Source organism: Thunnus thynnus, chromosome 4 (assembly GCF_963924715.1).
Source record: "Thunnus thynnus chromosome 4, fThuThy2.1, whole genome shotgun sequence".
In the NCBI taxonomy this organism is placed as follows: Eukaryota; Metazoa; Chordata; class Actinopteri; order Scombriformes; family Scombridae; genus Thunnus; species Thunnus thynnus.
In genome coordinates, this window is record NC_089520.1 from 7,250,787 (window position 1) to 7,264,309 (window position 13,523).

General features: G+C 40.6%; 1 long non-coding RNA gene across 1 annotated transcript; it reads left to right on the forward strand.

Moving 5' to 3' along the window:
* Positions 1 to 3,818: 3,818 nt before the first annotated feature.
* Positions 3,819 to 13,030, forward strand: LOC137181009 (uncharacterized). The gene is made up of 3 exons (XR_010928104.1): positions 3,819 to 4,088; positions 6,020 to 6,132; positions 12,237 to 13,030. It is a non-coding gene; the product is annotated as an uncharacterized lncRNA (long non-coding RNA).
* Positions 13,031 to 13,523: the final 493 nt, after the last annotated feature.

Here is a 13,523-nt window from a genome sequence, read left to right on the forward strand (position 1 = left end):
AAATCATAAAGTTTCTCCAAGTCTACTGTGATGGATTATCTCAATCTTTCTAAGTTGTTTTTTTTTTTTGCACTGAAGTAGATTAAACAGCATCAAATGACTTCATCAGAAGTTAAACACACACTGACATCCTTGACTCTGCTGACTGTGACAGAACTTGCACTGTTGACACTGACTTAAAAACACAGCTGTTATCCATACAGACTGTACAGAGTGACGTCCACCGCGGTCAAAAACAGGCTTCAGCTCCTTGATGTACAAAACAAACAAACCCAAAGTAAAGACAGAGCGATCGGCTCCCTCTGTTTACCTGAACACTGTTTACCTGAGCAGACACAGACCTGCTGCATCTTCCTGGAACAGCTGAGGTTACGCGGACCGAGCCGACCTCATCCCTGGATTTACCTGTAAACACACACACACACACACACACACACACATTGCTGTTACACTTCAGTAGGTTTGAACCTGTGACCTCTCAGTTTCAGTCGGTGTGAGTAGCAGCGTAACGGACACACTCACATTTACAAGCGTCTCCCCCTATAGGATATCTAAAGGAGTTTTAGTGTGATCAGCAGTTTATCTGTAGTGTGTGTGTGTGTGTGTGTGTTTTTAGTGTGTGCGCGTGTAGCCATCCATCTAACAGGCCATTTCCACCAAGCGGATGTATGTACATACACGGCCTCTCTAAAACAAACACACACACACTCTCCCACACACTCGCACAGCAGTTAGCTTTGTCTGCTAATGGCTAACAGGGTGATGGGGATGATGTCGTGCTGAAATAATTTACATGATAATCTGTTCAGTCTGCTGCGTTGTTTGTGCTTCACACATGTTTACACACGCGTTGCGGTGGTGTTCCCTCTGCTCTTACATTCAGTCTGTTTCAGCGTGCCCTTTGGCTAAATTACAATAAGAGTTGACACGAACATGAAGAACTTGACCTTTGACTCACTTCAGGCAAAACACTAACTGTTTAAAATGTGGTGTAAACACTTTGATCTGTCTTCATCAGAGCAGCAGCTACATTTCTGCTCTTCGTTGTGGATGTAGATGCTTCAATTAACCCAAACTGTGCAGGTCGAAGGTCATCAGACACATTAATATGGATGCTGTATTTACTGAGTGCAGCACAATTTATTTGATCCTTGTAAAATAGATTATTATTATTATTATTAGGCAGCAAAGTAAACATTATCTTACATATATCATCCATTATTTTAAAGGGATTTTGCAAACTTTTAGCCCACCAAAACACTAATTGTTGGTCCACTACTTTAAGGATGTATCATCAATAACATTCATGGTCTCCAGAGGATGAATCCTAGTGCCTTTTGTGATCTCCTGACTTTTCACTTCCTCTTCACTTCCCATTTTCCCACATCAGCTATACTTTGAGATCAATGCTAACTTGCTAAATATGTTACAATGCTAACTGTATAGTTGTAAAATATGCATTATTTTACATGCTAGACATCAGGTAATGCTAACTGTACACATGTAAACTTTCTAACATGACTGATAGACTGGTATGCTAATGCAGATCTCATTTTTAACTTACAGTATAATGCAGGGAAATTACTTTCATGTTTCAACAACATAAACAAACCGATTTTCTCTCAATTCCTATTTTCATACTGCACCAGTGTAGAGCAGCGATAGTGAAAGAAACTCTCAATGTAACAATAGAGAATAAAGAAATAGTTGTTTATGTGGTGGTCACACAACAGAAACAGGAAATATCACTGACCACATCTGGATTGTGTGATGAACTATACTGGATGACAAAATAAGCAAACATGGAGAAAAGTGAATATCTGCTGAGTCTTAGATGAGTAATGTTTAAAAAGTGATCTGTTAATGCTGTGGCCAGAAACCCTTCAACACACCCGACGTCAATTATGTTTGACTTATCATTACTTTGGGTATCTTGTAAGATATCCAGAGTATTTATTATATGTGATATTTGATATATAATGGATTCACCGGAACATAATAAAATTAAATAAGAGATTAACCGGAAACTCATTAAAAAAATGTTGGTGTTGTAAAGCGTCTGAGCTCTTTATGTCTCTTTGTTTGTCTTTTAACCATTCAAAATTTTATTTAGTTATTCTGAGCATAAAAAATACAAACATGGACTACATAGAGAGTCATCTGTGAGCCATTGACGGATCTCACTGGGTCCACATAGCGGCGGAATAACGCCCCTGGTTTTCACATTTTCAACTATCACATATGGCTGCGATGTTCAGGCATCTACTTAATTTTGGCCATATGCTGAATTTCATTCCCCTCTGCCATTTCTATTCCCTCCTGCACTCTCTCTCTCTCTCACACACACAATGTGAAACCCCATAGGGATTGTCTTAACAACTAAAAGCAGGAAGTTGCTCATATCCCTCCGCGCATTCCACATCTCTCTCCCCCCCCCCCCCCCCCCCCCCCCCCCCCAAACACACACACACACACACACACACACACACACACACACAACGGAAAGAAGGAGGGAGGGATGAACAGATGAGAGGGGAAAAAAAAGGAAACACCAAACCACCCGTTTAACACTCAAGGTTTAGGAATGAATGGAATACCGTTTGTGTCAGTCAACGCTCGCTCTTCATTGGGCGACAGGAATCCTGTGGGCGGTGAGGAATGCTGTGATTGGTTGGAGAGGAGCACCGGGGCAGTTTGAATTGGATTAGGTTCAAGCTGCTGTGTAATTTAATATCAGAGTGACTAACAGACTTTCTTCCTCCTCTCTCCTCTGTGATAAAAAAAAAAAATTTTGGTTACGGGAAGGATGGCAAAGCGGGACCTTCCCATTTTAGTGTTTTGTCTTGGCAAAATGGACTTACAACCAACTGAGTCATCGGATGTTGGCGAAATATATCATATTTTTCTAGCCACAATACAAGGAAGGTACAAGTACACGTTGTGCTCAAGTTAAGGTCAAACAAGATGACAGAAAGACTTCCGGAAAGAAAAATGAAGCAATCAAACGTTTTTTGGGGGGGCTCGGTGAGCTTCATGTTGATAAAGACACCAGAAAGATCCATGAACACATCAATTAATTTGTTCTTAATTATCTTAAATTACTTTCTGGAGGATAAAATGAAGGAAAAAAAACTCTTTGAGGATAAAAAGTAAAGAAGGTCAAATGAGAAGATTAGATGATTGGTAGGATAAGAAACAAGAGCGAAAGAGGGAAAGGACGAATGAGAGAGAGAGAGAGAGAGGAAAAGAGAAGGAGGAGAGGAGAAAGGATGTAAGAATGTGTAGAGAAACATACAAAGATGAGAAAGATTAAGAAAGGATAAAGAATAAGAAGAGTAAAGGAAATTAAAATGAGCAAGAGGGAAAGGAAAGGAGATGACGAGAGAAGAGGAAGAGAGACAGGAGTCTACAGGAGAAACGGAGAGGAAACAATAGTACAAAAAGGCCAAAATAAAGGAGAGGAAAAAGGATGTACACAGAGAATGAAAAAAGAGACAGTAAAAGGAAGGATGAGGAAATGATTAAGAGAGGAGGAAAAGTGAGGGAACAGAAAGGAAGGAAGAGGAAAAAATACCAAAATCTAAATCTAGAGTACTCGCTCTGCAGAAGATGAAATATTTTCCATTTTGGAATCTCCATCATCTTTCCTCTAGCACCACTATCAGGTCAAAATGTTCACTTTTAAATGAACCCCAAACTGTCAAACACTTGCTCCAAATTTAAGACTTAAGATGGAACAAACACACACACACACACACACACACACACACACAACAGGCCCTAACCCCGGGTCACTGTAGCTGAAAAAAAGCTGAAATATTTGATGCGCATCATATGATGCGCATCAAATATTACACATCGAATGCTGCTGCTGGCACCAATAGGAAGTGTTGCACTGCAGTGTGTCAGCAGGAAGACAAGATGCACCATCTGAAGAGAATGGACGTATAAAGAGAATTGAGAGAGCTGAAGAGCCAGTCTCTATGAGCTGTGGCTCGCCAGGTCGTTTAACTTGGGATGTTTCTCGACCTGAACAACACAAGAGAGGAAGTCGAGCTGCCACAGGAGCCGGGATGTACAAGCAGGAAGTGAGTGGAGTTTATTTATTAATTTATTTTATTCTTTATTTTTGTCTTGTAGATACAGGCACAAGTGAAATAGTTAAAACTACAGTGAAAAGCAAGCAACAAACTGGTAAGTAACATCTGTAGTCGGGCCAACATGAAGTGCTGCGGGGCTGCGTCGACGAGCGCCCGGCTGTCGCCGACGTGGGGTTGTATATAGAAAATAACAGGGACGGCTGTTTTGATGTGTGCTGTTCGGCAGTGGTGTATTTTGGCCTCGACGGTCATCTTTTAGAAAGTAATGGGATTTAAAAACAAAGACTTTCAGACTCGGAGAGGTTTAGGGAGAGTAAAACAAAGAGAGGGAGGGAAAGAGAGAGAGGAAGGAAGACAAGAGGAAGTAAAGGAATGAAAGAGAAAAAATAAAATGTCTATAAATAAAAACAATTTGCGACTGACATATATGAGAATGAGGGAAGGAGGAGAGATAATCTCATAATTAGTTTAGTCAACATATCATGAACTCGGTATAGTTTGGTAGGTTTCATGTCAGATCGATTAAGAGAATCATTTTGATTTATTACAAGTTGTCATTTCTATGAGTTACAATAATATCGCACATACGAAAGCCGTGTTTCCACAAACCTGAGTCAGCCGGTGACACACATGTTTCACTGCGTCCTTCCAGCAGCTGTGCTGAGCCACAGGGTCAACCATGGCCAACATGTAATGACACCCCCCCCCCATATCAAACCAATGACATGTCCTGCACTAAACAGTTTGACTCAGTGTGTACGTGTCTGTGCTGGTGACCAGAGACAAAAGCTCTGTTTGTTAAAGTCTCTCTTTGTTCAGCTCTTCTAAACAAATCTCTGGAGTTTGGTTTCACTCTGACATTCCTGTTTGTACTGTCAGATATCGGCCCTGTTTCACTGTTTACTCATTACTTTCAGCCATATTAAGTTACTACTGATGCAAATACAACATTTCCTGCTATTGCTGCCTCATATTAAAGGTTTTCCACCGGCGAACACACATGAAGCTAAATAGAAAATGTATTTGTCACTCAGTTAGCGGAGCATCATTAGCGGTGCTATTCCTCAATAAAAACAAGATATGGTGTATTCGGCGCGAATTAGTCAATGGATTTAGTCAGTTTTAAATATCACAAGGACGAATAGAAAAACCAGTGACAACCACAGTGAGCTGGTGTGTTGCTCTTTGGCACACTTAATGGGTGCAATTGCCCTTTTTACACCCCATCAGTGCGCAGTAAGGGGATCTCCCATCGCAAGATTCACACTTTTAGGCACAATTACTCTCCCTATTTATCCTCCCAAAATGCAGATAAAAAGTTTCATTTCCTCAAGCAGTGAGGGAGTAAGAAAGGAGCAAACCAACCAGAAATGGAAACAACTTTATTTGGTCTGTTTTTCATTGTGGTTACTTACTAAATAAAGAAATATACAGATAAAATAAAAAGCTTCACTACTTACAAGTTAGAAAATAAGCAGGAGAAAACAGTGAAGGAGAGAGAGAGAGAGAGAGAGAGAGAGAGAGAGAGAGAGAGAGAGAGAGGGGCGAGCATAAAAGCAAAACTAAATGGAAATCAAAACAACTTCACTTGGTCTGTTTCCGTTGCAGTTTCTTACTAAATAAAGAAATATTCAGATAAAGCTAAAAGCCTCATTACCTAGAAGTCTGAAAAGATAAGCTACATAAGAGTACTGAAGTGACACTAAATGAAACTGAAACAACATAACCAGGTCTGTATTTTATTGTGGCTAATGAATAAAAATAAGATAAAAACTCTCAGCGACACTCAGGATGTGGCTGCACAGCAGATTTCATGTAGTGCAGAACGCTGAAATGTCACAGTTCACACAATGAAAGGATCTGTGACCGTTTCACAAATATCAAACACGTTTGATATACGTGTGGGTTTTTCTCTCCAGAGCCGGTCGAATCACTCAGAACAACGGGGCGTCGGTTCGCCTCACAGCGGCCGATAACGTGGAGACGCAGGTGTGAATTCTGGTGGAGTGACTCATCGCAGCACGTCGTCAAGGTAAACAACTTCTTATACCTTGCTGTCCTGAGGAAAAACACCCACAGTTTCCCACGACGGTTTGAATTTACATGTCTCAGCCTGACTCAAGGATCCCCACCTGTATCAAAAAATGCAAGAAGTTAATTAAGCTGAGATCTGGGAACAGAGTGAACGCAGAAGCAGTCAGCCAATCGGAGAGGTCGTAAAAATAAACAGATAAAAACTGCATTCAATCAAACATCAACTAATCTCACTGGATCAGTGATCGAGATATTTGAGGAATGTGCTTCTTTCAACAATTTATGACAAAGCAGCTCTTTTAATGTCTAACAGGTTCAATTTAAGCCAAAAAAGTGATTGAGTTGAATTCTGAGACAGGAAGGTTTGGTTGCAAGAAAGAAGAGAAAGACAGAAAAGAAAAGAAAGAGAGAAAAAAGAGAAGAAGGATTAATCTTCAGCAGCAGCAGCAGCAGCAGCTTAAAACCAGTTCTCCCATTCACTCACACACAAAGACACAGAGAGACGCTCTGCTTTGTCCATCCTCAAAGGCAGTGGCTCTGTGTGTGTGTGTGTGTGTGTGTGTGTGTGTGTGTGTGTGTGTGTTTGACTCTCTATTGACCTTTGACCTCTGTGTGTGTGTGTGTGTGGTACAGTGTGACCCATATCAGGGTATCCATCAACTCAGCAGCGCCGAGAGCAGAGAGCAGCTGTCAATCATCACATCTCAGAGCATTCAGTACTTCTCCATAAGCTTTTATTAGAGTGTTTTAACAAAACAAACAACTGGATTTATCTCTGTAAACATCTAGAACATACTTATTGGTTTGTTTATTTAACAGGGACAGCGCACATTAATAAACATTGCTGTAAATGCGCCAGAGTTAGCCAAGAGGCTATTTTTCATCTGTAGTCCCTGGACAGATGTTACAGAGTTGCCCTAAAAACTAAATATGAAAATGAGATTGAAATGACAAAGTTACTGAGGTCTTTTACACATACTCAACAGACGGACTCTGGTCTGGATCCAGCTTGTATAACAATTACCTGCTTCTGAATGAAATATCGCTATCGCCTCACCTCAGCCGTCATCATTCAGCCTCCCACTAGTCACCACAGTTAGGAAGGTTATTGTCTGGTGTTGGAGCTCTGGTTGAAAAGGTAAAATGTTAAAAGTATTGAATACAAAAAAAAAGGGTTGAAACAGTGAAACAGTGAGAAATACGTTGCCTGAGGGAAGCACAAGACCTACTGCATGTGTTTGATTTGCAGTGAAACAGCAGCTATAGTGAGGAGTGGTGAGGTCAAATGCCACTATGACACCAAACATGCCCATTTTGAACAAAACTACCCCCAGAATTTGGAGGTAAAAAACACAAAATTGAAGCAGTTGCAGTCGTCATATCGTGCCTCCAGCATAATAATTATAAAATCAATCATTTTCACAGTATTTGCTAATGAACACACCAGCGTGCTATCAAACCTTTTTATGCCCAAGTTTAAGAACTTAGTGAATCAACAAAGGAAACTCTTCTCTCTTTAATACAGAAATAATCTTCATGTGCAAAGTTTTGTACTGAAATATTGTGTAATGCACCCTCGCTGTACTTTTGAAGTGGCGGACGTTTGTGGACCTCTAACACTTGTAACTGACAACCCCTGATCTAGAACACTGGACGCCCAAAATAACTCCTCTGACTCTGCAACTCTACTGGTTTTGATCATGAAGAAGACACGCCCCCCCTCCCCCCCCCCCACCATCAGCCATCCCTAACCCCCCACCCCCCACCCCTCCGTAGCCCCTCCCACTGCTCTATCGACCTCATTCATTCATTCTCTCTCTCTTTTTCTCACACACACATTCATCCTCTGTCTCTGTCTGACCAAACACTGGAATAACAAACGGGGGGAAGTCTCATTCATCTGCAGGACTAATGTTTACACAGCATGTTCTCTCTCTCTCTCTATCTGTTGTTTCACTTGCTCAATCACTCTCTCTCTCTCTCTCTCTCTCTCTCGTCCTCATTCATTCTCTCTCTGTTTATCCTAGACTGCTGTTTTTGCTGTTTTTCCGCACAGGGTGTAATGGTACTGTATGGGGGTTAATGGGGTGTGCATGTGTGTGTTGAGGAGTGTAGGACGGCTTCATATAGCGACTAAAACAACACATACAGTGCAGACACACAGACACGGACGCAACCTTTAAACTCACCTAAAATTCACTAAAGATTCACCTTGATCAAGTTATAATGGTTTATAGATATACTTTCATTGTTCTGCACACGCCTGTTGAGGACATAACTTCGTGGAGATATAGCGCAGGCTGTGTGGTGAAAGTGGCACATCAGCAGCTTCAGTCCTCCATCGGTGTACAGTTTGCATCCAGGCGACCATGAAATTATGTTTATAAATGACTAATTTGCAACGGCAGATATATTTTGGAGGAAACGTAATGCTGCCCAGATTATGTTGTTATCAACATAATTAGGAAATGTTGTTAATTGACGTATCAGTAAAATGCTCACTGACAACATATTTCATTTGTTTTCCACCAAAATATCCTTTCATAACAATACAATATTTGCCAGTAGCAACTACAGAAGTATGGGTTCAACATGAAGTGGTATATAAACGTAATCTCCAGCAGACAGGGTTGATTCAGGGACAGTACTGCTTTGTAAATCACCTGTGTTTTGGTAGCACTCAACGCTAAATAAACATTAACGTAATTTGTGAACATAAGACAAATAGACTCGAAGCCTAAAAAGCTTGAGGTTGTTGTTATATGCAAATTCTGTCACATTCGCTCCCTGGATCGGCTTATCTCGGCTACTGTCCTCTATTTTTTCTGTCTGTAAGGGTTGTACAGTGTGTGCTAAGGGTGTCACGTGATGCGTGTCAATTGAAGCAACGTTACATGACGTGACCAATGTGTGTTGCACGTTTCTTAACAATAGAGGTGCTTTAACGAGTCCCACCATAAACACAGACAGTGTAGGATTTATAGTTCGTTGTAGGATTTAACGGGTTAATTCTAATATCGTACCGCCATATTATTTAAGTGTGGTGGTCGTTATTTGACCCTTGTCTTAAAAGGTTTACCAGCAGCTCTGTTAGATGGAGACTTTCCAACGAGAGCATCAGTCATTTCAGCAAAAGCCACAAAACAAAATAAGTTTATGTTCAAGTGACAGAGCCCACTATCGGCCGCAGGAATTATACATTTTTGAGTCTTTGCAGCAGCGTGACGTTATTATAGAGTGCAGTCATCAGAGAGAGGGGTCATCAGACTGTAGCCATGTTCTTATTACTGTAACCATGACAACAGAGCTCCCCTAACTTTAAGGGAGTAGTTATTTTAACCCAAAACATGATCTTTCCCCAACCCTAAACAAGTTGTTTTTGTGCCTTAACCAAACTTTAACCATAGTGTTGTCAGATCATTAAACACAATTGGTCAATTGTGGCATCAGATTAGAAAACACTTATATGTGTCGTTCTGGGCGGCAAGGAGCAATGACATACAGTACTGTGCAACGTTTTAGGCAAAATAATAATACCAATGCATTGCTTTAATTTATCAATTAATGTCATACAAAGTGCAGTAAACAGAAAAAAACTTAAATGACATCAATATTTGGTGTGAGCACACTTCAGTTCTCCTCGGTACACCTGCACAGTTTTTCAGGTACTCGGCAGGTCGGTTGTTCCTGCATCTTGGAGAAGTTGCCACAGTTCTTCTGTGGGTTTAGGCGTCTCAGCTGCTTCATGTTAATCCCAGACTGACTCCATGATGTGGAGATCAGGGCTCTGTGGGGGCAAAACCATCTGCAGGACTGTTGCTGAAGATAGTTCTGCATGACTCTGGCTGCATGTTTGGGCTTGTTGTCATACTGCAGAATACATTTAGGACCAATCAGACACCTCCCTGATGGTATTGCATAATGGATAAAAATCTAACATCTAAAGTGCCTAAAACCTTTGCACAGTACTGTTTATCCTACTGTTTCAGTAGGAGGACCTGTTGGTTAGTTGTCATAGTATATTGAGTCTTGCCATAAAAGGACTGCCTGCAGTTTTTGAGAACCAGTCCTTGTGATAAACTTTTTTTATATTAAAAAAAAGATTTTTGATGGATTTCCTGTTGTTGAGGTAGCTCCACCTTATGTCATAAACCCACACATGTCAAATCAAAACCACACATCCTCTCTACTTCTTATTCTCTTTCTTTCCCACCGTCTGCCCTCCGTCCGTGTTATTTTGACAACACCTTGACAGCTGAACACGGAGCCAGTCTGCGGTCCCAGTTAAAGGGGATTGGATAATTTTCCATGCTGTGGACATCAGATTTGAAATATCTTCCTCTCACCCTGGGACCCTCAGCTCATTAAATCAAGCCTGTGTGAAGGGTGCTGGGGGCCATGCTGGGTAAGGGAGGGGGGGGGCACCTGTGAGCCATTTGTGGGTCCTGACCCCTAATTTTAAGAAACCCCCTGCAGTAATGCAACACTTCAGGAAAAGAGAAACAGTGAGCTGTGCTTTGAATGTTGGAGGACTTCAGTAGCTGATAATATCTGTCAGGTGATGGAATGACAGATGAAATGAGTCTTTTACGGAAAAACAAAAGCAAGAACAAATGTTCTTCTTAATACTTTTAAATGATCAACATGCTGTTGTAAATATATTTCAATAAAAGCTATAATCTTTGCAATTTAATGATTTCAGAAGATATTGGATGCAACAGTCTATTTCCATATTATTTTACTGTCAATGTCCCAGTTTATTAAGCTTGTCAGGTTCAGACTTGGTTCAACTGTCATCAGTCTAAGCTCGACTTAGACTGATGACAGTTACTTAAAGGTAGCCTGTGGAGTCAACTCATCAACAAACAGTTATAATTTAAGTTCATTCTTGAAGATCACGTAGTTCGATAGAAAGCTGGACTTTGCGGTGCGATAGTTCTGCCAACTGCTGTTTACAAGGTCAAGAATGAACTTAACTTTTTAGCCAGCATGCACAAAAAGTCTTTAAACATGCTCAGGAAAAAAAAAAACCCATAACAACTGGGGGAACTGATAAAGATCTGCTGTCTGCTGATGAAGACTGTGGTATATGATCAAAAGCTCTAGAACATCTACTAAATGGACCTCGTGGTGAGATTGGACTCACATGCACAAGATGCAAAACATTGTCAAATATTTCTTGATGGTGCTACTAGATGGTAAAAAAAAAAAAAAAAAAAAAAATCACAGGACACCTTTAAGCTCAGCTTGAGCTCGTGCACTCATGTTGCACTTTCACATCCTGATTTAAATGTGTTTATTTTTTTCAAAAGATTGTTTAATAGAGATTAGTCAGCGACAATCACCGAGGCTGCACACAGGCTGCTTGTTACTCGTCTTGCATCACAAGAAGATTGTTGCACATTGTTGCAGAAAGTAGCTCTCAGTCATAACTGTCTACATAATAATTATTGTTCAGGAAAAGATAAATGTGTTTTGCAATGATTCATGCACCAAAAATTAAATCCATTCTGATCCTTTGCTTTGAGTCAGACGTTTCAGTGTTGGACATTTTTTTTTTTTTTTTTTTTTTGTCATATGGGTAAAATGACCCTCTAAGCACATCATTCCTCCTCTGGTATTTTCCTCTCCCACTGCTGTTCCCAGAGGAGGATTTTCCAAGAAATTCCCACGCCTTCTTAGAAATGGCTGAATGGAATTCCTCAAGCAGCTTTTCTCCTTCTTCTTTCCGTTTTTTTTTCTTCTTTTTTTTTTTGACTGTAAAAGAAGACTGCAGGCCTCCATTCATTCTCCACGCCTCTCTTTCATCTCCCTCATGCTCTCTCCCACTTTTCCCTTTCTTACACTTTCTCTTTGTCCTCGTTCCCACTCTCTCTCAGCCTGTGCACAATTGATCTCACTTTCTCTGCCCCTCTTTCTTTCTCTCTCTCTCTCTTTCTTTCTTTCTTTCTTTCTTTCTTTCTTTTTCTCTCTCTGTGATGATGCTGACTGCTGAAAGACTGAACTTTAAACACTGTAAACACTTTAAAGCCCTGCTCTCTTTTTTGCTCTTCCTGTAAGATTTCAAGTTTGTTTCTTATTGCCTTGTTTTGACTTTGACAGGTTGTGGTAACCATGGAAACGGAGCAGCTTCACCTGTTTCTGCGGTCTGCGGTCCCACTCATGAACACCCCACCCCCCCCACCCTCTCCCACACACACACACAGTAACATCAGCTGTGTCTTTCTGTGATGTTTTTGCACAGCCACAAGACGGCAGGCTGCAGGGAAACTTCCTGTCAGAGAGGAAGTGGATGGAGGTGATGCTTTACTTCTAGGAAAAAAACATGAAGAAGAAATCTTTCGCTCTCATCACAACAGCGGCAACAAGAAAACATCTAGCTAAAGGTTGCGCTCACTGTTTACATACCAGCTGTCTTCATCGGTATTTCAGTTGAAACAAACCATGATTGATGCTCTTATCTTGTTTATAATGTTATCATCAGGTCTTTGTGTTTTTCTTATCACCTGTTGCTGACAGTTTCCTGTTCATGATAAGAGGAAATGACACCTTGTATTTTATTTTCAAAAGCAGCACTGTGGTTTGACTCCACTTAAAAACACACAGTAGAAAACGTTTTAATAGTATGTTTTAACATGACAATAAAATCCGAAATAGCTGCCTGTTAACCCGAACTTCCACAGCTGCACAGCATCAGCTATACTGGGATCCAGTTTACCACTTCTAAGAGTTTCAGAGCAAGGTCATAGAGGAAACGTTTGACGGTGTATAGAGAGCTGAAGTCATGACGTCACATCCGAGCTAGCCTCCGTTCCTCTAGCTTCTATAACAATCTGTCAGTCAGCGTTTCTTTCATCTGTCTTTCTGAAAATAGCAAAGCTTGAAACACTTGTAAACTCAGGCCTCCTGTCTGTCAATCACCTCAATTACAGCGGGGTTTAATTAAATCATCTGGCTCAATCATCTGGGATGTTCAGCCATGTCAAATTAGCACCTGCACAATTTTAAAAAAGCTGTAAAAGGTTTGTTTGTCTCTCTGCAGTGTCGTCCTTACAGATTATCTTTGTAAACTGCCCACTAGTACCAAGTCATTTTCATTAATTACTTGTGTGCACTTGTATATACGGACGTCTGCTGTCGTGTGCAGTCTTGTCTTTTGTTTTCTCTCTCATCCTGTTGTTTTTTCCTCCTTTTTTAATTAAGTAAGGTATGCAATGGAGAGTTCCCTGATCAAGTCCCTTTGAGAGTTGTTTGCACCTCTCCATCATATTATGTTGTTGTTTCTGTGTATATCAACTATGTCTTTTGCAGATGTGTAAACAAATCAAATCAAAGTGCATTCCTGTGATTTACTCATCATATCCTCTTCCATATAACTGAGCATCTACT